This window comes from Staurois parvus, unplaced genomic scaffold (assembly GCF_062004578.1).
Source record: "Staurois parvus isolate SC_StPar_1 unplaced genomic scaffold, SC_StPar_1.0 ptg000318l, whole genome shotgun sequence".
Lineage (NCBI taxonomy): Eukaryota > Metazoa > Chordata > Amphibia > Anura > Ranidae > Staurois > Staurois parvus.
In genome coordinates this window covers 2,723,081-2,749,631 of record NW_028318114.1, presented here as the reverse complement: position 1 = coordinate 2,749,631, position 26,551 = coordinate 2,723,081, and the positions used below count along the sequence as shown (strand labels likewise).

The window sequence follows — 26,551 nt, the reverse complement described above, 5'->3', positions numbered from 1 at the left end:
TTTTATTAATTTTAAAACGATCATATTTAAAATGATTGCTGATTTTGCAATTCTTATTGTATACATGCACTTAAAGTGGTTCTAAAGCCTTAAGGTTTTTCACTTTAATGCATTTTATACATTAAGATGAAAAACCTTCTGTGCTGCTCAATCCCTCCCCCCTTATTCTTACCTGAGCCTGATCCGATCCAGCAATGTGCACAAGAGCAGCAGCTCTCGCCACTGTCTCCCTCCTCCCTGGGCAGATTGATAGCAGTGGGAGCCCACTGTTGTCAATCAAATGCTGTGCCGAGGGAGCGGGGGGGCTGGGCTGATCCGCCCACTGTGTGTCAATGGACGCAAACAGGGCAGCTCAGGAGCCCACAAGAGGGGCCAGGAGCGCTGGCAGGGGACCCCAGAAGAAGAGGGTCAGGGCTGCTCTGTGCAAAACCATTGCACAGAGCAGGCAAGTATAATGTTTGTTATTTTAATAAAAAAAGAAAAAAAAAGCTTTAATGTCACTTTAACTCTTTCTCTTGTGCAGTCTGTATATGAACATTATGCAGCACATTGCCTTTTGCTGAGGATATGTTTATAAATGCCCACCCCTTGACAGCGAGCTATTGACACATTACACAGCTGTTCACTCTCTATACCAGTTATCAATGACTGTCACCCATGATCGGTTACCAATCAGAGTAGTTCCTGGTCATGTCGTAACTATGTTAGCTGTAACATAATAATCACATGCAGGCTGGAGGCTCCAAGGAAAAAAAAATAAGGCCTTTGGTCTGCAAATGAAATCTAAACCCTTCATGTTACATTATTCATCTGACACCTATTTAAAAGAGATGGTTGCAACAGAAAAGTTGGTTTAGTTTCAATATCATTTGTTAAGTAAATCATTTTTATTTGATCATAATCATTGTTAGAATTATTCATTTTTGGAATGATTCTTTGAAAAAGTATATATTCACTGTTCCTAATTAATTAGTATTTTTGGAAGTTCTGTTATTCTTTTGTTATTTTGGTAGATTGGCTATATCCCTGCTAGCCCAACCCATAAAGAGAAATGCAATGGGTTGATCGAATGATATAGATTGTAGTCACCAATGAAACAAAATTAATTATGGATTCATTTTGTGTTATTATTCTGAGATTATGATGGATCCACCTTCATTCAACCCAAACACAATCAGAAGGCATCATCTTAATTCACTTATTTATACCTTACTGTATTTGTTGCAATATGTTTACATTTCATATGTAGTGCATTTTTTATAATACTGAAAAATGTTAATGCAAAAAGAATCAGCTGTGTATCTAAGAGTCAAAGACTACCTCACCATTGTCATCCAAATAAAACAAATGACCCCAAATAATATATATTAATTCATTATGTTATTAAGTTGAATTCATGTACCCTTTCCCAACTGACTTTGTTTAATACAAATTAAACACATGGTCTTTTAAGTTCAACTCCAATACAAAAAGAATCTTATTAAAATATACCTACACTAGACTAGAAACAAAATAATCCGAATCATATTGGATCATTCGTTATGTTACGTTATTTCAGATGCTTCAAACATTAACTAAAGGCCAAATCTATTTCATCATCTAAATGAAACAAATAAATACAAATTAATTAGTTGTTTTCACTATAATTTATTTTGGGTTTGTTGAAATCCGTTACTTTTGTGATTCAGAGATTTTGATACATCCAAATCACTCAAATTTCATCAAAAGTTTGATATATAACAAAATAAATCACACATGTCTACTATTTAATAATTAAACTGTCAGAGACAGTTAAAATAATAATAATAATAATATATTGAGGGAACTAATTTACTAAAATTGGAGCACTCAGAATCTGGTGCGGCTGTGCATGGTAGCTAGTCAGCTTGTAACTTCAGTTTGTTCAGTAAAGCTTTGACAACAAAACCTGGAAGCTGATTGGTATCTGTGCAGAGCTGCACCAGATTTTGCAAGCTTCAGTCTTAGTAATTTCCCCCTATAAAAATATATCAAAATTATTTGGGTGTGGAAATTATTCATAGATTTATTGTTAGATGTACAAATTAGTTATGGGTTTATTGTTACGTTAACTGACATACTGGGAGAGATTTACTAAACCTGGTGCACTCATAATCTGGTGCAGCTGTGCATGGTAGCCAATCAGATTTTAACTTCAGTTTGTTCAGTGAAGCTTTGACAATAAAACCTGGAAGCTAATTTCTATGCAGAGCTACCCCAGACTTTGCACTCGCCAGTTTTAGTAAATAACCCAAATGTATGCAGTCTCTAAATGTTGCCTTGGGCGTCTAGGTAACAATGACCTTAGGTCCAGGAAGGGTAAGCTACAAGTGGATATAAACCCCCTTAACCTTCCAGTCCATCTAGGATGGTTCCATTTTAGTGTCTATTCAGATCTGCAGTTGTCATAGTGCTGCACACGACATGGCTTGAAAAAACTGTTAAAAACTAACATAAGCATGCTGGTAACTGACCGTTATCACCAGAGGCATGCCTGGAATTAATTATACAATGCAGCAGGCAGAATGCAAAGGAAAGCACTACAGGAAACAACACTGGTATGTTTAATTTAGGATTTAATCATTCTTATTGAACATTTCTACCCTGAGATTTCTTTGGGGAAACAGTTAAATTGAAGGATTTTGTTCCACATACAAAGCTTGAATATGTGACTATCACGTTTCAGAACTGATAGGTCAGTACCTAGTCCTAAATGGGCTTTGTAAATTAAGTATACATAGTTGCATAGTTAGGTTGAAAAAAAAGACACAAGTCAACCAATAGAAACAGCACATAGAAAAACATTTCCATAAAGACAATTCTATATCTACAGTGGAGGAAGGCAACCCCCCCCCCCAAAAAAAAAAAACAATGACCCAATTTGCTCTAGCAATTTTGGAATGGTTTTCAAAAAGGGGTAGGTAATGGTACTGTTAGCAAACAGAAAACAACAAATCTAGCTGGTATCAATCGGAAGTCCATTTAAGCACAGCCACAATTTATGAACTCTGATAAAAATGGGGGTGGGGGGTGACTGCTTGGTATCAGCAACACTTTTTTTCTGCTGTTACCTAATATTATCATTAAAAACGTTGGGCTCTTAGATTTGTTTGGCTCTCTTATTGGACTGTCAATGACTGATTGCATTGCACCAATGTAACTATGCATATACCATACAGTACTTAGACGATCCCCCTGGAAGTTTGAAATCATTGTATCAAGCCTGGCTGTTACAGTGATCTCCAGTAGCTTCTGGATTCCATGTTGAGTGACTGCTCTGCTGTATTGTGAATACAGGAGGATGCCTACTTAGCACAGGTGCCATTCAGAGAACATTTATCATTTTCTAAATGAATGCATTGCATTCTCTGATTGGATACACTGTAGAGGTGGAGTGGTGACACCATGATATCTACCTTGTCCAATCAGAGAATGCTTTGCTTTCACTGCATTCATGAGGTTCCTTCTACAATGATTTCCAGCTTCCAGGCAGATCAGCCAGGTATGGTAAATGCATAGTTATATTGATTCAAGCTGGACCAATATAACTATGTAAAAATATCTATACCTGGAATTCAGCTTTTCTTTATAATTAACAGTTTTATTGACATGTATATACATATATCACATTTGAAAGAGAAACAAGTGAAAAAAAGCACATTGATGGTAGAAATCTGCAAGGGTACAGAGCATATAATGTCACAGAATAACAGTGGAGAAGCAGTTAAACCGTACAGTTTGGGCAGGTTGAGAAGAAATAAAGACATCCCATGGGCTCCATACTGCCTCAAAAACAGCAATCGAACCAGCATGCAGAGCGGTCAAATATTCCATCTGTCTTACATCAGCAATAATTTTAAACAGAGTCGGCATCAAAGAAGGTATGGAGGATAGCCAACACATACTGTAGAAATGCTTCTTCTGGCCGCAGTCAGAACGTGCGCAGAGAGTTTCCTGGAAGATTTGGGTAGGCCCGGAAATGGCAGGCTCAATAAAAAGTATAGAGGCTCGAAAGGGAGAGAGGTATGCAATAGCAATTGTAATAGGGACAAAACCTCTTCCCAAAAGGGATTAATGGATCAACATGCCCAAAAAATATGGTAGAGAGAACCAAAGTCCTTCCCACAGGGCCAGCAGGCAGAAGAAGCATTTGGGTTACAGGCATGGAGTACTTCAGGCGTTTTGTACCACAACATCCTAATTTTGTATGTATTTTCCTTATAAACCACGCAAACAGAAGATCTCGGTGCATTTTCCCAAATGTATTTTTTGAGGATGTCAGCTGCAAACGGGGATAGTTTGAACTCATGACCATGGGAATGTATCCCTCGTATATCGGGGTTAGACTGGATGGCAATAGCTAGCGGCTCCAGACAGAGAATAAACAATAAGGGGGAAAGTGGACATCCCTGACGCGTACCATTTGACATCTGAAAAGGGGATGAAAGGAAGGATACCAATCTGACCTGCGAAGGGGGGGAAGAATAAAGAATCTTTAAACCTGCCACGAACGGGCACCGGAAGCCAAACTTCTCCAAGACCATAAACATGTAGGGCCAGCTGAGGCAGGGATTGAAGATCAGTTAACCAGGTCAACCAAATCGATAGATCTCCTGGTGTTATCTGCAGCATGTCTGGCAGGTACAAAACCTACTTGATCTCTGTGTATGAGCTTGGAGATGGGTCTGGACAGCCTGTTGGCCAAGATCTTAGTGAAAATCTTGTAATCAGAATTTAGTAGAACAATGGGACGATAGTTATCTAGGATAGAATGGTCTTTGTCAGGTTTGGGGATAACAGAGATATAAACAAGGGAGAAGTCAGCCTGAGGTGCAACGCCTTTGAAAAAATATTAGTAAAGAGAGAGAAGAAAGAAGGTGAGAGGCCAGCGTACCAATGAAGGTCTTATGATAAGAATAGGGCAGTCCATCTAGTCCCAGAGTTTTATGGGAGGGGAGATGTTTAACTGTTTCAAATAATTCCTCAGATGAGATGTCAGCATTAGAGATGAGCGAATCGAACCAGGCGAAGTGGAATTCGTTTCGAATTTCAGGAAAAATTCGATTCGTGCCGAATCCGAATATTAGCCAACTTCGGGTGCGCGAATCGGATTTTTCCCGATCAGCCGGCAAAAAGTGTCCCTGCAGAGAGCTCTGCTATTTCTGACAGTTCTCTGACAGTTCCTTCACATTTACAGCGGTTGAAACATTGTATCTATTTGTTTCCATTTAGGATACAGATGTTTTTATTCGAAAACAGATACAATGTTTCAACCGCTGTAAATGTGAAGGAACTGTCAGAGAACTGTCAGAAATAGCGGAGCTCTCTGCAGATACACTTTTTGCTGTACTGGAATACTTCTTCTTTTCATTCTTCTTTTCATTCTTCTCATTCTTCTTCTCATTCTTCTTTTCATTCTTCTTCTCATTCTTCTTTTCATTCTTCTTCTTCTTTTCATTCTTCTTTTCATTCTTCTTCTTCTTCTTTTCATTCTTCTTTTCATTCTTCTTCTTCTTCTTTTCATTCTTCTTCTTTTCATTCTTCTTTTCATTCTTCTTCTTTTCATTCTTCTCATTCTTCTTTTCATTCTTCTTCTTTTCATTCTTCTTCTTCTTCTTTTCATTCTTCTTCTTCTTTTCATTCTTCTTTTCATTCTTCTTCTTCTTCTTTTCATTCTTCTTCTTCTTCTTTTCATTCTTCTTTTCATTCTTCTTCTTCTTCTTCTTTTCATTCTTCTTTTCATTCTTCTTCTTCTTCTTTTCATTCTTCTCATTCTTCTTTTCATTCTTCTTTTCATTCTTCTTCTTCTTCTTTTCATTCTTCTTCTTCTTCTTTTCATTCTTCTTTTCATTCTTCTTTTCATTCTTCTCATTCTTCTTTTCATTCTTCTCATTCTTCTTTTCATTCTTCTTCTCATTCTTCTTTTCATTCTTCTTCTTCTTTTCATTCTTCTTTTCATTCTTCTCATTCTTCTTTTCATTCTTCTTTTCATTCTTCTTCTTCTTCTTTTCATTCTTCTTCTTCTTTTCATTCTTCTTTTCATTCTTCTTCTTCTTTTCATTCTTCTCATTCTTCTTTTCATTCTTCTTCTTCTTCTTTTCATTCTTCTTCTTCTTCTTTTCATTCTTCTCATTCTTCTTTTCATTCTTCTTTTCATTCTTCTTTTCATTCTTCTTCTTCTTCTTTTCATTCTTCTTCTTCTTCTTTTCATTCTTCTTTTCATTCTTCTTCTTCTTTTCATTTTTCTTCTTCTTCTTTTCATTCTTCTCATTCTTCTTTTCATTCTTCTCATTCTTCTTCTCATTCTTCTTTTCATTCTTCTTCTCATTCTTCTTTTCATTCTTCTTCTTCTTTTCATTCTTCTTTTCATTCTTCTCATTCTTCTTTTCATTCTTCTTTTCATTCTTCTTCTTCTTCTTTTCATTCTTCTTCTTCTTTTCATTCTTCTTTTCATTCTTCTTCTTCTTCTTTTCATTCTTCTCATTCTTCTTTTCATTCTTCTTCTTCTTCTTTTCATTCTTCTTCTTCTTCTTTTCATTCTTCTTTTCATTCTTCTTCTTCTTCTTTTCATTCTTCTTTTCATTCTTCTTCTTCTTCTTTTCATTCTTCTCATTCTTCTTTTCATTCTTCTTCTTTTCATTCTTCTTCTTCTTCTTTTCATTCTTCTTTTCATTCTTCTTCTTCTTTTCATTCTTCTTTTTCTTCTTTTCATTCTTCTTTTCATTCTTCTTCTTCTTCTTCTTTTCATTCTTCTTTTCATTATTCTTCTTCTTCTTCTTTTCATTCTTCTCATTCTTCTTTTCATTCTTCTTTTCATTCTTCTTCTTCTTCTTTTCATTCTTCTTCTTCTTTTCATTCTTCTTTTCATTCTTCTTCTTCTTTTCATTCTGCTTTTCATTCTTCTCATTCTTCTTTTCATTCTTCTCATTCTTCTTCTCATTCTTCTTTTCATTCTTCTTCTCATTCTTCTTTTCATTATTCTTCTTCTTTTCATTCTTCTTTTCATTCTTCTCATTCTTCTTTTCATTCTTCTTTTCATTCTTCTTCTTCTTCTTTTCATTCTTCTTTTCATTCTTCTTCTTCTTCTTCTTCTTTTCATTCTTCTCATTCTTCTTTTCATTCTTCTTCTTCTTCTTCTTTTCATTCTTCTTCTTCTTCTTTTCATTCTTCTTTTCATTCTTCTTCTTCTTCTTTTCATTCTTCTCATTCTTCTTTTCATTCTTCTTCTTCTTCTTTTCATTCTTCTTCTTTTCATTCTTCTTTTCATTCTTCTTCTTCTTTTCATTCTTCTTCTTCTTCTTTTCATTCTTCTCATTCTTCCTTTCATTCTTCTCATTCTTCTTCTCATTCTTATTTTCATTCTTCTTCTCATTCTTCTTTTCATTCTTCTTCTTCTTTTCATTCTTCTTTTCATTCTTCTCATTCTTCTTTTCATTCTTCTTTTCATTCTTCTTCTTCTTCTTTTCATTCTTCTTCTTCTTTTCATTCTTCTTTTCATTCTTCTTCTTCTTCTTTTCATTCTTCTCATTCTTCTTTTCATTCTTCTTCTTCTTCTTTTCATTCTTCTTCTTCTTCTTTTCATTCTTCTTTTCATTCTTCTTCTTCTTTTCATTCTTCTCATTCTTCTTTTCATTCTTCTTTTCATTCTTCTTCTTCTTCTTTTCATTCTTCTTCTTCTTCTTTTCATTCTTCTTTTCATTCTTCTTCTTCTTTTCATTCTTCTTCTTCTTTTCATTCTTCTTTTCATTCTTCTCATTCTTCTTTTCATTCTTCTCATTCTTCTTCTCATTCTTCTTTTCATTCTTCTTCTCATTCTTCTTTTCATTCTTCTTCTTCGTTTCATTATTCTTTTCATTCTTCTCATTCTTCTTTTCATTCTTCTTTTCATTCTTCTTCTTCTTTTCATTCTTCTTCTTCTTTTCATTCTTCTTTTCATTCTTCTTCTTCTTCTTTTCAATCTTCTCATTCTTCTTTTCATTCTTCTTCTTCTTTTCATTCTTCTTCTTCTTCTTTTCATTCTTCTTCTTCTTCTTTTCATTCTTCTTTTCATTCTTCTTCTTCTTCTTTTCATTCTTCTTCTTCTTCTTTTCATTCTTCTTTTCATTCTTCTTCTTTTCTTCTTCTTCTGGCAACTCCACCACGCAGCTCATTTTTGTTCCAGTATTACTGTATTTTGCTCCTTCAAAATCCTGAAACTTTCTTTTGGCAGGTGTACAGACTCAGGTACTCAGTGCAGGAATGGTGGGAATCCCTCACAATGGACACAGCAGGTGTACATACAGACCCAGGAATTCAACACAGGGACAGTGGGAACCCCTAATAATGGGTAAAGCAGGTGGGCAGACCCGGAATCTCAGCACATGGATGGTAGGAACCCCTCATAATGGGCACAGCAGGTGTGCATACCCAGAACCTCAGCACAGGGATGGTGGGAACCCCTAGTAATGGGCGCAGCAGGTGTGCAGACCTGGGACCTCCGCACAGGGATGGTAGAAACCCCTCATAATGGGAACAGCAGGTGTACAGACCCAGGAATTTAGCACAGGGATGGTGGGAACTCCTCCTAATGGGAAGAGCAGGTGTACAGACCCAGGAACTCAGCACAGGGATGGTGGGAACTTCTCATAATGGGCGCAGCAGGTGTGCAGACCTGGAACCTCAGCACAGGGATGGTGGGAACCCCTCATAATGGGCACAGCAGGTGTGCATACTCAGAACCTCAGCACAGGGATGGTGGGAACCCCTAGTAATGGGCGCAGCAGGTGTGCAGACCTGGGACCTCAGCACAGGGATGGTAGAAACCCCTCATAATGGGAACAGCAGGTGTACAGACCCAGGAATTTAGCACAGGGATGGTGGGAACTCCTCCTAATGGGCAGAGCAGGTGTACAGACCCAGGAACTCAGCACAGGGATGGTGGGAACTTCTCATAATGGGCGCAGCAGGTGTGCAGACCTGGAACCTCAGCACAGGGATGGTGGGAACCCCTCATAATGGGCACAGCAGGTGTGCATACCCAGAACCTCAGCACAGGGATGGTGGGAACCCCTCATAATGGGCACAGCAGGTGTTAGGGGGTTTAACTCTCCAGCATCCATTAGAGACTGATATAGTAATATAGTTCATTCTTCTTTTCATTCTTCTTCTTCTTTTCATTCTTCTTTTCATTCTTCTTCTTCTTTTCATTCTTCTTTTCATTCTTCTTCTTCTTCTTTTCATTCTTCTTCTTCTTCTTCTTTTCATTCTTCTTTTCATTCTTCTTCTTCTTTTCATTCTTCTTCTTCTTTTCATTCTTCTTTTCATTCTTCTCATTCTTCTTTTCATTCTTCTCATTCTTCTTCTCATTCTTCTTTTCATTCTTCTTCTCATTCTTCTTTTCATTCTTCTTCTTCTTTTCATTCTTCTTTTCATTCTTCTCATTCTTCTTTTCATTCTTCTTTTCATTCTTCTTCTTCTTCTTTTCATTCTTCTTCTTCTTTTCATTCTTCTTTTCATTCTTCTTCTTCTTTTCATTCTTCTCATTCTTCTTTTCATTCTTCTTTTCATTCTTCTTCTTCTTCTTCTTTTCATTCTTCTTCTTCTTCTTTTCATTCTTCTTTTCATTCTTCTTCTTTTCATTCTTCTTCTTCTTCTTTTCATTCTTCTTCTTCTTCTTTTCATTCTTCTTCTTCTTCTTTTCATTCCTCTTCTTCTTCTTCTTCGTTGTGCCCCGTGACTGCCCAAATGAGTGAAGTGTGCGGTGATTCTAAGATCGACGGCACTCATCTGCATGTCATACTGACTGACAGTATTATTTCTCTTCCCCAGCAGACTCCAAGGGCATTTAAATTAAAGGTACAGTGTTCTGCATTAATATAAAGGCTCTCTGAAGCCTAGAAACCCTTTTAATTAGTTAAATTCGCAGCGAATAAATTTGCATCGAATCGAATTTCTCCCGCAAATTCGGCGAATCAGCCGAATCGAATTTTTGAATAATTCGCTCATCTCTAGTCAGCATTAAGGGCCGAAATGTCAGAAGGTGATAGTCTCGGTAAAGATAGGGGATGGAGATCTTGGGTCAAACAATTGTAGAGATTCTCGTAGTATGAGCCAAAAAGGGAGACCATTACATGGGGGTCATAGGTAGAGTTCCCATTTGATTGAATTAGATGGTCTGTCATCGTAGAAGGAAATTGTGCTTTGAGTCGATTAACGAGCATACGATAAGGTTTATTAGAGAATTCGTAAAATTTCTGTTTGACCCAAAGGAGGGATTGTGCAAACTTGCATGAATCGAGGGTCTTGATTTGGTCATGAAGAGAGGTCACCTTGTGAAGCCCAGAAATAGATGGTTTTGCAAGTAATCAACATTTAGCCAAAGATAATTGGCGAATGAGGGAAGCCTTGGCACTAGTCAATAGAGATACAAAGTCCCCGAAATACCACCTTATGGGCTTCCCATAGAGTCGAAGTAAAGGTAACTGAACCAACATTGTGGCGAAAATACATATCAAGTCCCTGAGAAAGTTCGTACCGGAGATGGTCCTTGGTTAGAAAGGTCTCATAGAGGCGCCAATGGCATGCTTTCGGCATAACATTAGGGAAAAAAAGGTTCAAAGTTAGGGAAGTGTGGTCGAACCACATGATAGGATTGATTTCAGATGAAACCAGGAGAGGGAGCAATGGGGCTGAGATGAAGAAATGATCCAGGTGGGAAAAGCTACGATGAGGAGTGGAGTAGAAAGTAAACTGTTTGTGGAGAGGGTATCTAATCTGCCAGGTGTCAAAGAGACGATGTTCCCTTATCAATTTGCAAATAGATTTTGAAGAAGAGCATTGCCTCTTTGAAGGAATGGACTCGAAGAGAACCTTCCTGTCTTTATGGGGTGAAATGATTAATTAAAATCACCCCCAATAATCACGTGGAGTAGAAAAGGAACCTAATTTGGCAAGTGTTTGGTAAGAAACTGCAATTGACTCGTATTTGGGGTGTACAAATTCAACAAGACAAGGGGAGTGTCACCAAGCATACATTCCAAAATAATGAAACAACCTCGTTGGTCGACCTTGGAGGAAATGACCCAAAGGGAGCAGTGCGTCCGAATCAGAATTGACACTCCAGCCTTCCCAGAAGGATCGAAAGCCGAGTAGGATTGGGAAAAAAATCCTTGAAGCAAAACGAAAGGAGCCAGTCGATTTAAAATGGGTCTCATGGACAAAAATTATGTCTGCTCCTGAGGATCGAAATTCCTTCAAAGCCATAAACTGTTTTTGGATGGAATTAAGGCCCCTGACATTATATGATAAAAATCATAAGGCCATCATAAAATAATAATGGGTATAGTATGTGTACCAGCAAAAAAGATAAATGGGATACCATCGATGTAACAAAACAAAAAACAGATAACACTGATATAACACATAAAATATAAATCATAGAAATTACAGCGGGAGACACAGATATCAGTAAGGATATATACTTGGGAAAAATGACTAGGCCCAAGAAGTCTAGACGGGATCGAAGGAAACATGATAACTGACACATCTGAACAGTCATCAAAACTGGCCAGAGAAAAAAAACATAAAAGATAAGTGCACCCAACAAGGGCTCAGCCAGATAAAGAAAAAAGAATGTAGTAACGGGGGGGGGGATCATTACCGGAGTATCCACAAGAGGTTACCCCAGAAGGACATCAGATAGGCACATCACTTGATCGAGGAGGACGTGGACGTTGTGGGGTGCGTGAAAGTTTCTTCTGGCCCCTGTGAACTGGTGTTCAAATCTTGTTGGGGGTGGCGGAAGGACGAAATGGAGTAGGAGGCAATGAAGATGCGTCTTTTGAAAGAGGTGGGAGTCCCAGCTGCTTTAGAAAAGAGTCTGCCTCATGAAGGTCACACAGAATAACTTGGGTGTTATCTTTAGAAATGACCACCTTGAAGGGACACAGTGTTGCTGAAGGTGTGTGGTGACGGTTTCATTGCCCGCCGTTTGGCCAGGGTAATCTGACAGAGATCACAGAAGAGCTGGAGTCTGTCCCCTTTGAATTCCAATGAAGGTTTATTGCAGACTGAGAATAACAAGGCTTCTTTGCTTTCAAAAAAATGGAAGCAGACTATGACGTTGCGTGGTCTGGTCCCTTCAACAGGTTTTGGGCCCAGAGAGCGATGAGCCCTATCCACCTGCCAATCCGCTTCTGGAACCATGGGGGAGGTTGCGATGAAGAAGGACAATAGATGTCGGTGGAGTTGAGAATCAACAGGTGATTCGGACATACCGCAAATATGGATGTTCTGGCGGCGTTCCCTGTTTTCCAAATCTTCTTGTAGGAGCTGCATTTGGGACATGGAATGTTTTGGATACGCGTTGTCTTCCTCCAAAACATGAATGTATTGCACCAATTCATCAAACTTATTCTCTAATTGAATCGATCTGGGCTATTTCCGCTCTAAGATCCAAAGCCAAATTTACATCTTCAGCAGATATAGAAGCAGTGATGTTGCATAGAAATACTTGAGACTGTGAGAGAAGATGATGCATGCTAAGATACAGAGGCAGAAGATGATGGTGGAGAATGATGCCCTGGAGAAGGGTGGTCTATTGCCCCCCCTGCCATTGTCAGGGGCTCGGAATCCTCCATCTGGGGATGTGCAGATGTTAGGGATGTCGGCTGCTCCATAGAGGAGGGAGCCGCAGCACCTCTTGTCGCCGCCGGAGGTCTGGAGCCCTTCCTCAGACTCGCGGCAGTACTCGAGGCCAGGGATTGTGGCATAGAAACACTGGAGCGGTGAAGGCCGCAGATCTTGCGGCGGTGGGGAGGGGGGCTTCCAACGCCCAATCTTCCCCATTTTTTTCCCCCTGAGGTGCCGGGCCAAGTGCAGAGCTTATACGGCTCACCCGGTGTTCATTATGGCTGATGGCGCAGAGTGGGAGAGCTGGGTCGCGCATGCGCCCCGGAATTCAGCTTTAAAATCTCTTTTAAGTTTTTTTAGTACACATAGGTAAAATACCATTAATGTGCCACATGCCAAGGATTTTATAATACATAAACAGTCCAGTGTTTGATAGTTAACCAGCCTCTTGATGTGACCATAAAGACACAGTCCTGAATCTTTGTCAAAAGGCCTATACATTGTCTTGTTCAACATATTAACCACAAGTGCTTATGATGAAGAACAGAATGGTTTCTTTTCTTCCAATTCCAGTATTTCTTACTTATTGAGAAGCAAATCAATGTTTGAAGAATTTTATTAATTTATGACATGTTTACCAGGAAGATGTGGTTGTTTGATGTTTCTCAGATCATTAACATTCCTGCGCTATTACTGACAGTACCTTTGATGCAAAGATGACATCTCCTTAGCGATAGCAGGCAGTGTTTCTGAAAACTTGTTCCAGCTTAGGGTTTAAAAGCTTTGCAAATGGATTTTAATATGCTTGTTATTTTCCAATGTAAATGGGTGGCAAGGTCATCATTTAGTGCTAATTCAATGTATGCTGACAGTTATTTCCTGAATGCTGAAGAGTTTCTCTGGACTGAGTTAGCAAAGCAAGTATTTAAACATTTCGGCAAAGTGCAGCTCGGTAGTGACTGTTAAAAGCACTTATTCAGCATGACTGAACATTTCAAGCCAGACTGAATTAAAAGCCATTAAAATATGAACTAGAAATAGAGGTCTGCTCCCAACGAGTTTGCATCTCAATATTTTAATGGCTGTTTCACAAATTGCAATATGTTTAAATTCTTCAAGTTTAACAGTACACTGGTTACAGGGAAATGATACATGTGGTTATGACCTCAATTTCATTAGTTAGTAGTGTATAAATGGCCTTTCCTGGACTCTGCTTATTTGTAACATTTGTGCTCTACACCACAGGGACTTCTCTGATTTTTTTTAATAACGCCCTTGAATTTAATCCTTTGTTGAGTAACTGTTTTTAGGGCTCATTTATAACAATGACAGTGATCAAGGGAGTGTATTTTTTTTTTAATAAAGCTAACATTCAATAGTGATTCCAAGACTGTGATGTCCTTTGAACCATAGCAGTTATAAATAGCTACAGAGTTTACCTCTGAAGGTAAACAAGCTATCTTTTTTGGAACACATTCTACATGGTTTGGTTTAATAACATGCTTTCCTTTGTCACTTAAAGTTGAGCTATACAAATTAATTAACCATTAAGAGTTCAAATAAACAGACAGATTTTGCTGCAATATTCATTTTCAATTTAGAGCTACTTTCCATGGTATTTCCTTTCCCCCACTAGGTGCCGCCAATCTTCTGGTTGAATAACAGCTAGCTTCATTCACCCCACTTCCTCTGAACCCAGGCTATCTTGGATAAGTCCTCTGGGTGAATGCTATCATGGCAACCTGGACTCACTGTACTACTGGGCTAAACAGCATACGTTAACCACTTGCTACCCACCCACAATAGATTTACTGCGAGCAGCCAGGCACCATGTCATTCCCGTATGTAGCAGTGAATGTCTTGGCTTTCAGGCGTGCATGTTTGCTCCTCCTGCTGAACTGTGCTGTGATTGGACACAGCACAAGCTCGTAAGCAGGTTTCAGCCAATGATTTTGGCTGAAACTTGCTGATCGGTTGTGGCCAATCACAGCACAGAGTTATGTGTTTACAAACAAGCAGAGCTCTGTGTACATAGAACAGTGATCTGGCTGTTTCTTCTCCCTGAAAAAGCCAGGAGAAAAAGCAGCCAGATCTGTGAATAAAAGCAGCACAAATTACACACATTACACTTGTTAGGCACACAGTTAACCCCTTCCTTGCCCCTAGATGTTAACCCCTACCCAGCCAGTATCATTAGTACAGTGTACAATGTTCAATATCACTGATCACTGTGTTAGTGTCACTTACAATGTCAGTGTCAGTTAGTTAGTGTCTCTCCCAGCCAGTGTCTGTTAGTGCCAGATTGCCCACCACACTATCACAGTCACACTAAAAGTAATTGCGCTGATGCTATTGCTTTATTCCTAAGTTGTCCCCAGCCAAATGGAGGGGTACACACGTTCCAATACTGTATTGTATGACTGCAATTTTTATTGAACTGAACGTTATTATTATAACTTTACCTTGTTATTGAAAATCTTTAATAAAAAAACATGTTGGAATAAAAGTAATTGAGCACTGCCGTTACTAGTATAGTGTCTGCATGGATCAGTATCTTGATCATGATCAGAACTAGTCATACTATCATATTAGTGTCCCAAATAGTATAGTATCCCCATATATGCTTAACAGTGATGTGGCTTTTTCTTTTCCCTGAAGTAACACACATTATATACATTACATTGTTAGTCACACAGTTAACCCCCTCCCAGCCAGTGTAATTAGAACAGTGTACAATGTGCAGTATTATTAATGATCACTGTATTAGTGTAACTAGTAATGTCAGTGTCAGTTAATCAGCTATTGTCCCTCCCAGCCAGTGTCAGATAGCACCAGACTGACCACCACACCACTGATCACTGCCATTACTAGTACACTGTATGTATAGATCAGTATTTTGACTACGATCAGAACTATACTAAGATCCCCATTAGTATAGTATCCTATAGTATCCCCAGAAATGCAGTTTGGTTTTTACCAAAGATATGTAGCAGAATACATTTTGGTCTAAATTTATGAAGAAATTTTACTTTATTGGATATGTTTTATAACCACAAATATTGTTTTTATTCAAACTTTTCATTTATATAATAAAAAAGCCAGTTGTGAGCAAATGCCACCAAAATAACACTCTGTGTGAAAACAATTATATACATTTTATTTGGGTACAGTGTTTCATGACTGAGCAATTACTAGTTAAAGTAGCACAGTGCTGAATAGAAGAGGGTAAAACCTTCAGAAGGTCAAGTGGTTAACCTGCCAATGTATTTTAATACCAGTGCATAGACACTGATAAAAACTGAAAATCTGCTCTGCTAGCAATGTGCCTCATAGCCATCCATAATCTAATCTGCAAATCTTTTATTGCAGATCTGTTGTTTCAGAAAAATTAATGAAAACCTGGCTGTGTTAGCAACAGATCAAATACTGGCGAACAAGCATAGAATCTGGTTTTATTCAGAAATCTCTGTTCACTGTGAATATGTAAACAATTCTTGATTGCTTGGAAAACACATGGAAATAGTTACTCAGATTATCATTATATTGCAGTTTTCTCTTTAACAAGCAATAATGACAGGAATGTATTACACTTTCAGGAAAGATCATGAGATTTTATTAGTAACTATATTTTTGTTTGCAAATTCCAGAAATTTGCTTTTAGTGGGTCACCTTAGTCTTCAAGGTTGATGTCTATATTGCACCACTGAGTCTTTCAGTCCTCCCCCACTGTGACCAGTAACCTTCCAATCTTGACTTATGAAACAGTTTTTTTTTATATTTCTGAATTTGAATCTCTTGATATCACATATTTAAGAGCTTTTTTTCTCCAACAGCATGTCTAATGGGATTTACTGACATACTACTCTGCTAGGCTCATGTACATTCAATTTCTTAAGTAGTTAGTGACATTTTTTTTTTATACATTTTGACATGAGCATTACACTTTTCACCTTCTCAGAGTGGAAGACACAAAAGCAGCTTTTTTAGAAATTTAATGGGAATGAAACATTTGCACTGCGCTATGAACATTAAACATTATTATATAATTTGCTATATGGGTAAAGGAATGGCGTTACATATCCAGGCATATGTGTTGCTTGTGCAGGCCCACAGTGTAAGCATACAGTGATTTATCTGTGCTCTTGTTTATTTCTATTAATTAATTATGCATTCTGTCTTTAGTTAATTAGATGATGTCATATGCTGGTTTTGATAGAGCTTTCCTTTGTGGCTTTCCTTTGTGGCTTGCCACGTTTCTGAAAAATAATCCACCGCAGATCACATTTCAGGGAGTGATTGACAGGCATCTGGGAGATTATAACTTGCCTCCTCCCCACCTGTTTTATTCCTGAAAAGCCCACACCATGACATATGCATGCAGTAGCTGTGCTGTCCTGTTCACCTGAATGGGTCACCGTTAGACATGTGACATTTGGTTCTTTCATATTCTTTCACTTTAATTCATGTTTTTTGGATGAAAATGTCATTTTTTTGGAGATTTGGATGAATCTGAATTTCTTAATGGACATAGAAACGAATGGCAATAAATGCGAATAAAGTTATAATGAAAAAATAATGAATGCATTTGTTAAACTCGGATGATGTCATTATCAAATTTGTTTGATAATGATCCACATTTATTGTGAATAGCTGTGGTTGTTAGGGAGAGTATAGCCACCGCATCCTTAACAACCATGACTCATTTTCTGTCACAGCGGGATTCCCCACTGTATGCTGAATGTAAACAAAAGAAGTGCTGGTTAAAACAAAAATTAAAAAAACTGTGGGGGTTCCCCAATCCATACCAAGCCTTTTGGGCCTTGTATGGATTTTGAGGGGAACCTCATGCCAACATTTTTTTTTAACTGGCATGGGGTCACCCACAAAATCCATACCAGACCTTGAGCTCTGGTATGGGTTTAAAAGGGAACCCCACACCAAAATTTAAAAAAAGGTCTCATTCAAAATCCATACCAAACCTTTTTCCGAGCATGCAGCCCGGCAGGCGAGGAAAGAGGGAGGGCAAGCAACCTGACTAAAACTGAACCATACAAGGTCACATGCCCACAACATGTGGGGGTGCTTTAGGGGAGGGGACTTCCACCGAAAGAACCCTGTCCCCATGCTGATGGGGACAAGGGCCTTTTCCTTGTCATTGAATGAGTGTCTATCCTCAGGACATGTCACTCAATCAAATGACAGGTAAACATGGGGGTGGGGTCACCTGGTGGCATCCCGACTCCCTTATTTACCTGTCATTCAGCATGTGTCCCTGACTGGGACATGTCATGATTGGTGGGCGACATTTTTTTTTCTGTGTGGGTTGGCATTCATAATGATTGACATTGGATCTACTTAGGGGCCTTCTTTTCTTTTTTTTTTGGGGGGGGGTCAAATAAAGGATTTAAAAAACTGTCTCTATGGGGTTTTTTTACTTTTGACATTTTTCTTTTGTGCATGTACCCCATACTCATGCACATGGGGGCCGGGATCTGGGGCTTCCAGATTCCAATAAGCCCTCGCTGGCAGACCCTCTGCCCCCCCCCCCCCAAGCACCCCCCATGTTGAGGGCATGTGGCCTGGTATGGTTTAGGAGGAAGGCGCTCAAACCCCCCCTTTTCATGGAATGCTGGGCTGCATGCTTGGATAAGAGTCTGATATGGATTTTGAAAAACCAAAAATTCTCCCTTTGACAGCAATTACACAAAAAGTGTATGATAAAAACGAATTACTTTTATTTTTTTTTACAAAAGATCAATATAAAACCATAGTATAAAATAATTGTTACATCAATATTCCAGTGTCATGATAACATACATAATTGTACCCCTAAATTTTAGACAAAAGAATAATAAGGAAACATCATAGTAATGCAATTGCTTTCAAAATTCCCAACATATTTCAATTGACTTTCACAATCAATATCATTGCTGCAAGAAAGTCCAATGGGAGAATTTTTTGTTGTCTGTAGTTTTGGGGGACAGAGCACCTTGACTTGAGAATGATTCACCTGCTTTTCAGTGATATGAATTTTGGGGGGACTCCACGCCATTTTTAAAAAAAATTTGGCATGGAGTCCCCCTTAAAATTGTTACCAGACTCTAAGGGCCTGGTATGGATTGGGGGGACACCCACTCTGTTTTTTTTTTAACCATTTGCACTCCTGAGAATTTACCCCCCTTAATGACAAGGCCTCTTTTTGCTACTCGGCGCTGCACTAATTCAACTGATAATTGCGCAGTCATGCAATGCTGTACCCAAACGAAATTTACGTCCTTTTTTTCACACAAATAGAGCTTTCTTTCGGTGGTATTTGATCACCTGTGCGCTTTTAATTTTTCACGCTATCAACAAAAAAAGACCGAAAATGTTGAAGAAAAACTATATTTTTTACTTTCAGCTATAAAAAGTATATAGTAAACTCAAAGTTGGTTATAAATTTAGGCTAAAATATATTCTGCTACATGTTTTTGGTAAAAAAATCCCAATAAGTGTATATTGATTGCTTTGTGTAAAAGTTATAGCGTCTACAAACTATGGTATAGATACTGCAATTAACGCTGCATTTTTGGGGACGCTATATTAATGTGAACGCTGGTATAGTGCTGATCTGATCAAAGGTACTGTATTGATCCGTTCAGACACTATACTAGCAATGGAGGTTTATGGAGGTTTATTGTGCATGAGCGTGCTCCTGGCAATCAAGGGGTTAAATGTGATGACTGGTGTACTGACAGGCACTCTGACACCATCTGGGAGGGGCGTGAAAACCACAGGAGCATAAATCATGTATATATATATATATATATATATATATGTGATTTTGCGCACCCATGCTGTCCTGTAGCAGTATTTCTGCTGTAGGGCGGTCAGGAAGCGGTTACAGAAGCGGTTTGTGTTACATTGCTGCGTTACTTTAACAGAGAATTGCGTGGTCATGCAACACTACACCCAACTTAAATTTACGTCCTTTTTTTCAAATGAATTGAGCTTTCTTTTGGTGGTATTTGATCGCCTGTGCGTTTTTAATTTTTTTTTTGCGCTATAAAAAAAAAGGCTGACAATGTTGAGAAAAAAAACAATATTTTGGACTTTTTGCTATAAAACATGTCCAGTAAAAAAATTTAAAAATCAAATTTCGTCATAAATTTCAGCCAAAATTTTATTATGCGACATGTCTTTGCTAAAAAAAAATCCCAATATGTGTAAAATAATTGGTTTACGTGAAAGTTATAGCGTCTACAAATGGCGGGAAAGATACTGGGATTTTTTTTTTATATTAATAATGGCATCGATCAGCGACTTATGGCGGTGATCAGCGATTTATGACAGTGATCAGCGACTTATGGCGGGACTGCGGGACTGAGGTGGACATTTTGACACTGGGGGGAACTGACTTGGGGTCACTGACATCCCCAGTGACACCAATACAGTGATCAGTGCAAAAAAACTGTGTGAGGGGAGTGTTTTACTAGTGGGTGAGGAGGGTGTACTTCACAGGAACACACTGATCCTGAGAGCTAAACTCCGCTCTCAGGAACAGTGTGTTAGGAACTGACAGGGAGCATCTGTGTCACTTTGCTGGCAATCGCCGGGACCCGGTGGGTAATGACCGGCCGGGACCCGGTGATTGACACCCGCGGCTGCTATCAGCGGCACGGGTAGGGCGGTTGCACGCCTCACGCGCGCCCCCTACCTGTTTTGCAAAATGACATTTTAAATGGTGATTTTGCGCAGCAGTGCCACCCTGTGGCCGTTTTTACACAGTGGCTGGACAGCAAGCAATTAATCAGCTCCTTTATTTGTTTACATTCTTCTGTCAGCGGGGCCTTCTCCTTAACCGCCTCCCGCCCGCCATATAGTACAATGATGGGCGCAAGGCAGTTCTCTCGTTCTGGGAGGATGTCATATGACATCCTCCCATTCTAACCGCACATGCACAGCTCTGGGAGTGTGCAGCGTGGTGACACAGTGGATCACCGATCAATGGAAAGAACCGAAGATGTCAGCTCGGTCGTGTGATCAGCTGTGTCCAATCACAGCTGATCACATGTAAACAGGGAAATGCAGGTTTTTCAGCATTTCTCTCCTCACGAGCTGTCACGCTGACAGCTCGAGAGGAGAGCCGGTAATCGGCATTCCTCAGAGGGGACATGTACACAGATCATCAGAGCACTGATGATCAGTGTGCCGTGATGATCTGTATAGCCCCAGCAGTGCCACCTGTCAGTGATCATCCGTGCCAGCTGTAAGTGCTCATACATGCCACCTGCCAGCGCCCATCAGTGCCACATTTCAGTGCCTACCAGTGCACATTAATGCCACATATCATTGCCCATCTGAGCTGCCTTTCAGTGTCACCCATCAGTGCCAGTCAGTGCCACCTATCAATGCCAGTCAGTGCCACCTATCAGTGCTGCCAATCAGTGTCACCTATCAGTGCCAGTCAGTGCCGCCTATCAGTGCCAGCCAGTGCTTCCTATCAGTGTGCATCAGTGCCACCTATCAGTTCCAGTCAGTGATGCCTATCAGTGCCACCTAACAGTGCCAGTCAATGCCACCTAACAGTGCCAGTCAGTGCCGCCTATCAGTGCCACCTATCAGTGCCATATATGAGTGCTGCCTTTCAGTGCCCATCAGTGATGCCTGCCAATGCCCATCAGTGCCACCTACCAGTGCCTCCTCATCAGTGCCCATCAGTGCCACCTATCAGTGTCCATCAGTGCAGCCTACCAGTGCCCATCACTGCAGCCTCATTAGCGCACATCAGTGAAGGAGAAAAATCACTTATTTACAAAATTGTATAACAAAAACTAAGAAAAAACTTTTTTTTCACAATTTTCAGTGGTTTTTGATTTGTTTAAGAAAAAATAAAAACCCAGAGGTGATTAAATACCACCAAAATAAAGCTCTATCTGTCACAAAAAATAATAAAAATTTCATATGGGTACAGTGTTGCATGACCGCGCAATTGTCATTCAAAGTGTGACAGTGCTGAAAGCTGGAAATTGGCCTGGGCAGCAAGGGGGTATAAGTGCCCTGTAGGTATGTAGTTAACAACCACAGCTATTCGCAATGAAATTGTGAATTTAAATCTGTCCAAAGGCTATTGTGTTATTTTTACCATCCCCCCTCCCCAGGGGACAACTTTGGGCTCCCCCCTCCACTTGTCCCTACCCATCATCCCTTCCCCTTTCATGTATGTCATGCTTGCTCTTAAAAATTGCAAAAAGTTCTTAAATTACATTTATTTTTATTTTTTCTTCTCAGGAGCCTATAGAGCATTGCACCCATGATCAGCAGTTTGCAGGTGCAATGGAAGGCTCCTACCTACACATTCCCCCAACAGCTTTCTTGCCTGTACCTCTGTACAGACTTTCTGTTAGAAAGCTGTAACAAGTGTGAATGAACTACGAGGGTGCTCATCACATGCTGTCTGCTGTTGTGGAAGATAAGACTTGTAGTTTCTTCATTCTCAGATCTCTGAGTTGAGGTCAGGGAAGGGGTTGCTGAATAGTAACATGTCACATGTTACACCCTAATTACAGGTGTAACATGCAACCTGTTACTAAATGTGAACTTATCCTATAATATTTCTTCTAGATGTCTTTTGGCTGGTCAAGTGAAGCAAAGTGAAGTGAAGTGCAGTGAAGTGCAGAGTTTTGTTTGGATTCTCAGACATGATGATCTCAGTGACACTCTTTGCATCACTACATTGTGAGCGCAGGGCTCTGTAATGACACCCATTCAAGGTGTTAATCGATGATGTCCTGCTCTAACAGTATGTTCACAGTATGTTCTAGGTTTAATAATGTCATTCAACCTGGAAGACCATAGAAATCTAATGGCAAGAAGAAATAACTAGAGAGGACTGTATGAGTGATCTGAGGAGCATTGCAGCCTGAGCTGCATTGTTAACCTCCTGGGTGACCTTTTCTATAGAAAATGTTAGCCCCGAGTTAGGCTTTATTGTCCCCAGTTATGGTTAGAAACCAAGAAAGAACCTAGGAGCAAAATTGTTTTTTTGGGTTTTTTTTTAAATATCCAATTACTAGAGTTCTACAACATTCTTTGAAATGAATAGCTTTTGGCTAGGAATTGATGAAAACATCTTATTATGTGAGGTACAGAAACCAAGAATATGCATAAATGACAAATCAATATTTACAGCTGTTCATTAATTAATAACATACCTTGTCTTTGTTCTGACAAGTGGTTTCCTCAGTAGCTGTTTTTGTTGCACATGTTGAGAGATCAAAACCTTACAAATATATTCCTTTTGTTTTGTACTTTTAGCTACCTGATCAGGCCAGATCCACTGTCATATGTTCCAGGCAATGCCTCAAGCCGGAAAAGCAGCTTTTGCAATACAACCGCGCAAGACTCAAAGGATGAAATGCAGCTCTGATATTCCAGAAGCGTCAGTGAATTAAAAAACTGATTTGTAGCTGTAATATCATCCAGCCATGTCATATTTAAATCTATGGTTAGGAGCTTCAAGTCAACACATAGTCTGTATTGGGAATTATTGTTATGCATGTCTTTAAGCTGTTGCATCAATGTTATTTCAATACCATATCATTTTCTATATATGATTAGGAGACCAATAACCTCAGACATGCCAGGTAAGATACGCTAAATAAATAAATAAATGCACTGCATTATACTAACTAGGGAGGATGGACTTGTGTGGAGCCAACACCTGGATGTGAAGAGATGCTATTGCAGTGACCTAGAGTTGAGCACTATGGGACTCTGGGTAGGATGGTCATTGTTAAAAATATATTTTGTATATGCTGCAGGTGTCTCGTACAGAACCCATGTGATCTCATTAGTGTCTTACTGCTTCTTCATGGGAATTTGTTTAGTATTTCAGTCCTGAAAGTTGAATGTTACCTTTGACAGATATTAATTGTAAAACAAGTTTATCTATTGCAGTACCAAACATTTTGTACTGTTTTTGGTTTAACATCAAACAAACAAAAAGTAGATCTCTATTTTACAGCTCCTGGTTTTAAGGGACATTCACTAGCTACTTGATTTATTTATTGACTGATTAATTGATCATTATTTAGTTATTTATTTATTTATTTGTTTGATTGTTAGGTCAATGGAACATAGCATGTTTTGGTTGCATGATATAATTCTTAATCTGTACATGTAAAATTATATTGCTAATTTGTGTATAATTAAAAGTATATCAAAATGTTTGCTTAGGTTTGTGCTAAATACAAATGATCAAAAATTTGGAGTCAGTGAAAATTGTAGGTGCTTAAAGTTACCTTTGCCCATACTATGCACATTAAAATATTTACATATTCTGAACAAGCAATAAAACAAAGCATCATTCCCCTTTTAGCTATGAGCATTGTGGAGAAATTAGTATTCAAAATGTAGAACAGAGGCACAGCAACGTCAATGAGTACATGCAGCTACATGCTCTTCTAATGCTTGTTAGAAGTATGGAAAAACTTTAATGTCAATTTTCTGGGTGAAGATGCAAGATGTAACTGTGGGCAAAATAAAACATGGGATACAGTATATGAAGCAGTCTGTCACTATTTATTTATTACAGGTATTTATTCAGAGCTGATCCCTGGCCATGCGGGATCTCCTGCATGGTAGGGGTTGGGGAAAGACCTGACAACCTACCCTGTAAAATAATTGCTAAGAGAATTCATGGAAAAAGTGAAATCTCTTACGAGTGACGGTCCATGCAATCTCCAAGAGTCGGATACGACTGAATGGATAGATAGACAGACAGACAGACAGACAGACAGACAGACAGACAGACAGACAGACAGACAGATAGATAGATAGATAGATAGATAGATAGATAGATAGATACAGAGCTGACAGCTTTTGCAATGCTTTAATGTTATGTACATTCAGTTTTTTTTAAGTCCCCCTCCATGATATAGTTTTATTGTCTTTGAATCCTGGCAAAAACACCGTTACTTTCAACTTTCTTCAACAAGGAGGCTAGCACTGTTCAATCTCTAGTGAAACCACAGAGCAGTGTTGTCATTCTGTGGGTCAGGGTAGTCTTAGGCTCAACATACACATTACTATCTGCCTGTATGTAGTTCAAGGGCCCACCAACTTAGATACCAATGTATTGGATAGTTTAGCTAGGTTCTCATCTTACATAGTTTTGGTAAATCTAAAAATATACAAAGATTGTATGGTCAAAGTGTAATGTGCACGATGACCTGTAGATGGGTATGCTGTTCTAAATAGATTTTAAAGTGACATTTCACTACTGTTGAAAAAAAGTCATGCTATCTCAGTCACAGGAAAATCAGTGTTTGGGCAAAGACACTGGCTGACTGTGTCTGCCTAAAAGTCAGTCTACCATGCTTCTTTGGCCTTGATCATCTGACAAATAGACAGTAAACCTCTATAACCAAATACTAGTATAGTGATGTAGGACAATCTGATGGCTATAGAGGGTAAACAAATGCCCCAAAAGCATTTATATATTTTAATAGTAAAAATATTATGTCTAAACATGTAGGTCTTCTAAAAACTGAAAGTTGCAAACATATTAAATACCGTCTTTAGCTCTGTATATACAAATGAAAAGCTAAGATATGAAATGAGGATGGTATTACAAAATCACAAATACATCACAAAAGGCACAAGCCTGATATGGTCTAAAAACAGACAAAAATAAAGGTGAATAAAGTACTTGGACCAAATAGCTTACATCAACATGTTCTCTTAGAATTAGGCTAGGTTCACATCTATGTGGCTTTGAACGGGCATGGCAGCCCATTAATTTGAATGGGCATGGCGCATTTGCAGCATGCAATTTCCCAGCACTGAAAATGTGTTGCGTTTTCAGATGCATGAGGGTGCTATCAAGAATAAATGGCAGCCCCAGCATCTGCAAAAGAGAATTTTAGCTTGCACAAGATTGAATCAGGGAAGTCAGCAGAGCTTCACCTCAATTAATAAACTCTACAGAAAAATCCCTGACAGAGTGCAACTGCAGTTGTAAAGTGAACAGTCTATTTGCCTTTAGTAAATCAACCCCTTTGTCTTAGAAAATGTAGTAAATGGATAGAAACCTGACCTACAAAACATTTTGAGAGTAAGGATTAATGATTTATATTCTGAGTGCTCTAAGATTGTTGGTAATGTATTCCAAGGCTGAGTGTATTGAGGCTGTTACTTTTTAACTTGTACAAAAATGATATAGGGTTTGGGATCAAAGGCGACATTTCTAGGTTTGCGGATGACCGAAAGCTTTGTAGTGGGATAGAAAATAATCTTGTTAAAACAGTTTGGATTATTCGTTTTTTTTCTGGATCAACTGAGGGTTTAGGGTTTTGACGATAGAAAGTTATTAATCTATTTTTCTACCTTAATTGAATTTGATGAATGTGTCTATTTTCATTCTCACAAATAATGTAAATATGTAAGACTGAGGAGGGGAGATTCTTAAAGTATTGGTCCACTCTAATATTTTGTTAACCCATTATAAGTTACAAAATCTTAGAATAAGAACAGTTTTTTGTAGTTTGTTCCTTTTTTACTAGTCAAGTGTTGCTTTACAATAGATACATTTTTGTGTGGTAACCCATAGCTGATGTGCTTATTTGTTATTTAGCCTTAATGTGGAATTCCAGCCTAAACCTAGTCAAAAAATGTCCCATCCACTCTCCTAATACCTATGGTGACTAACCTGTGTACATTGTAAAAAAAATGTATTTACTTAACTATTTTCAGTCTGCTCCAGTCTGGTCACATTAATCTTAATGGCACACTGCCCACACTGGATCCCAACTGCACTGGGAACCATACTGTAGCACAGTTCCTAGTGCAGGCTGCAATTTTTGTAAAGGCGCAGGGACATTTTCCCTGCATTTTGCGATGCATGACAGCCCGTTGAAATGAATGTGTGCCATGCTGCAGCATG

General features: G+C 38.8%; 1 pseudogene; it reads left to right on the top strand.

The window, feature by feature from the left end:
• Nucleotides 1–23,069, top strand: part of LOC149457497 (potassium channel subfamily T member 2-like) — a 1,031,266-nt pseudogene extending 1,008,197 nt beyond the window's left edge.
• The last annotated feature ends 3,482 nt before the right edge of the window (nt 23,070–26,551 follow it).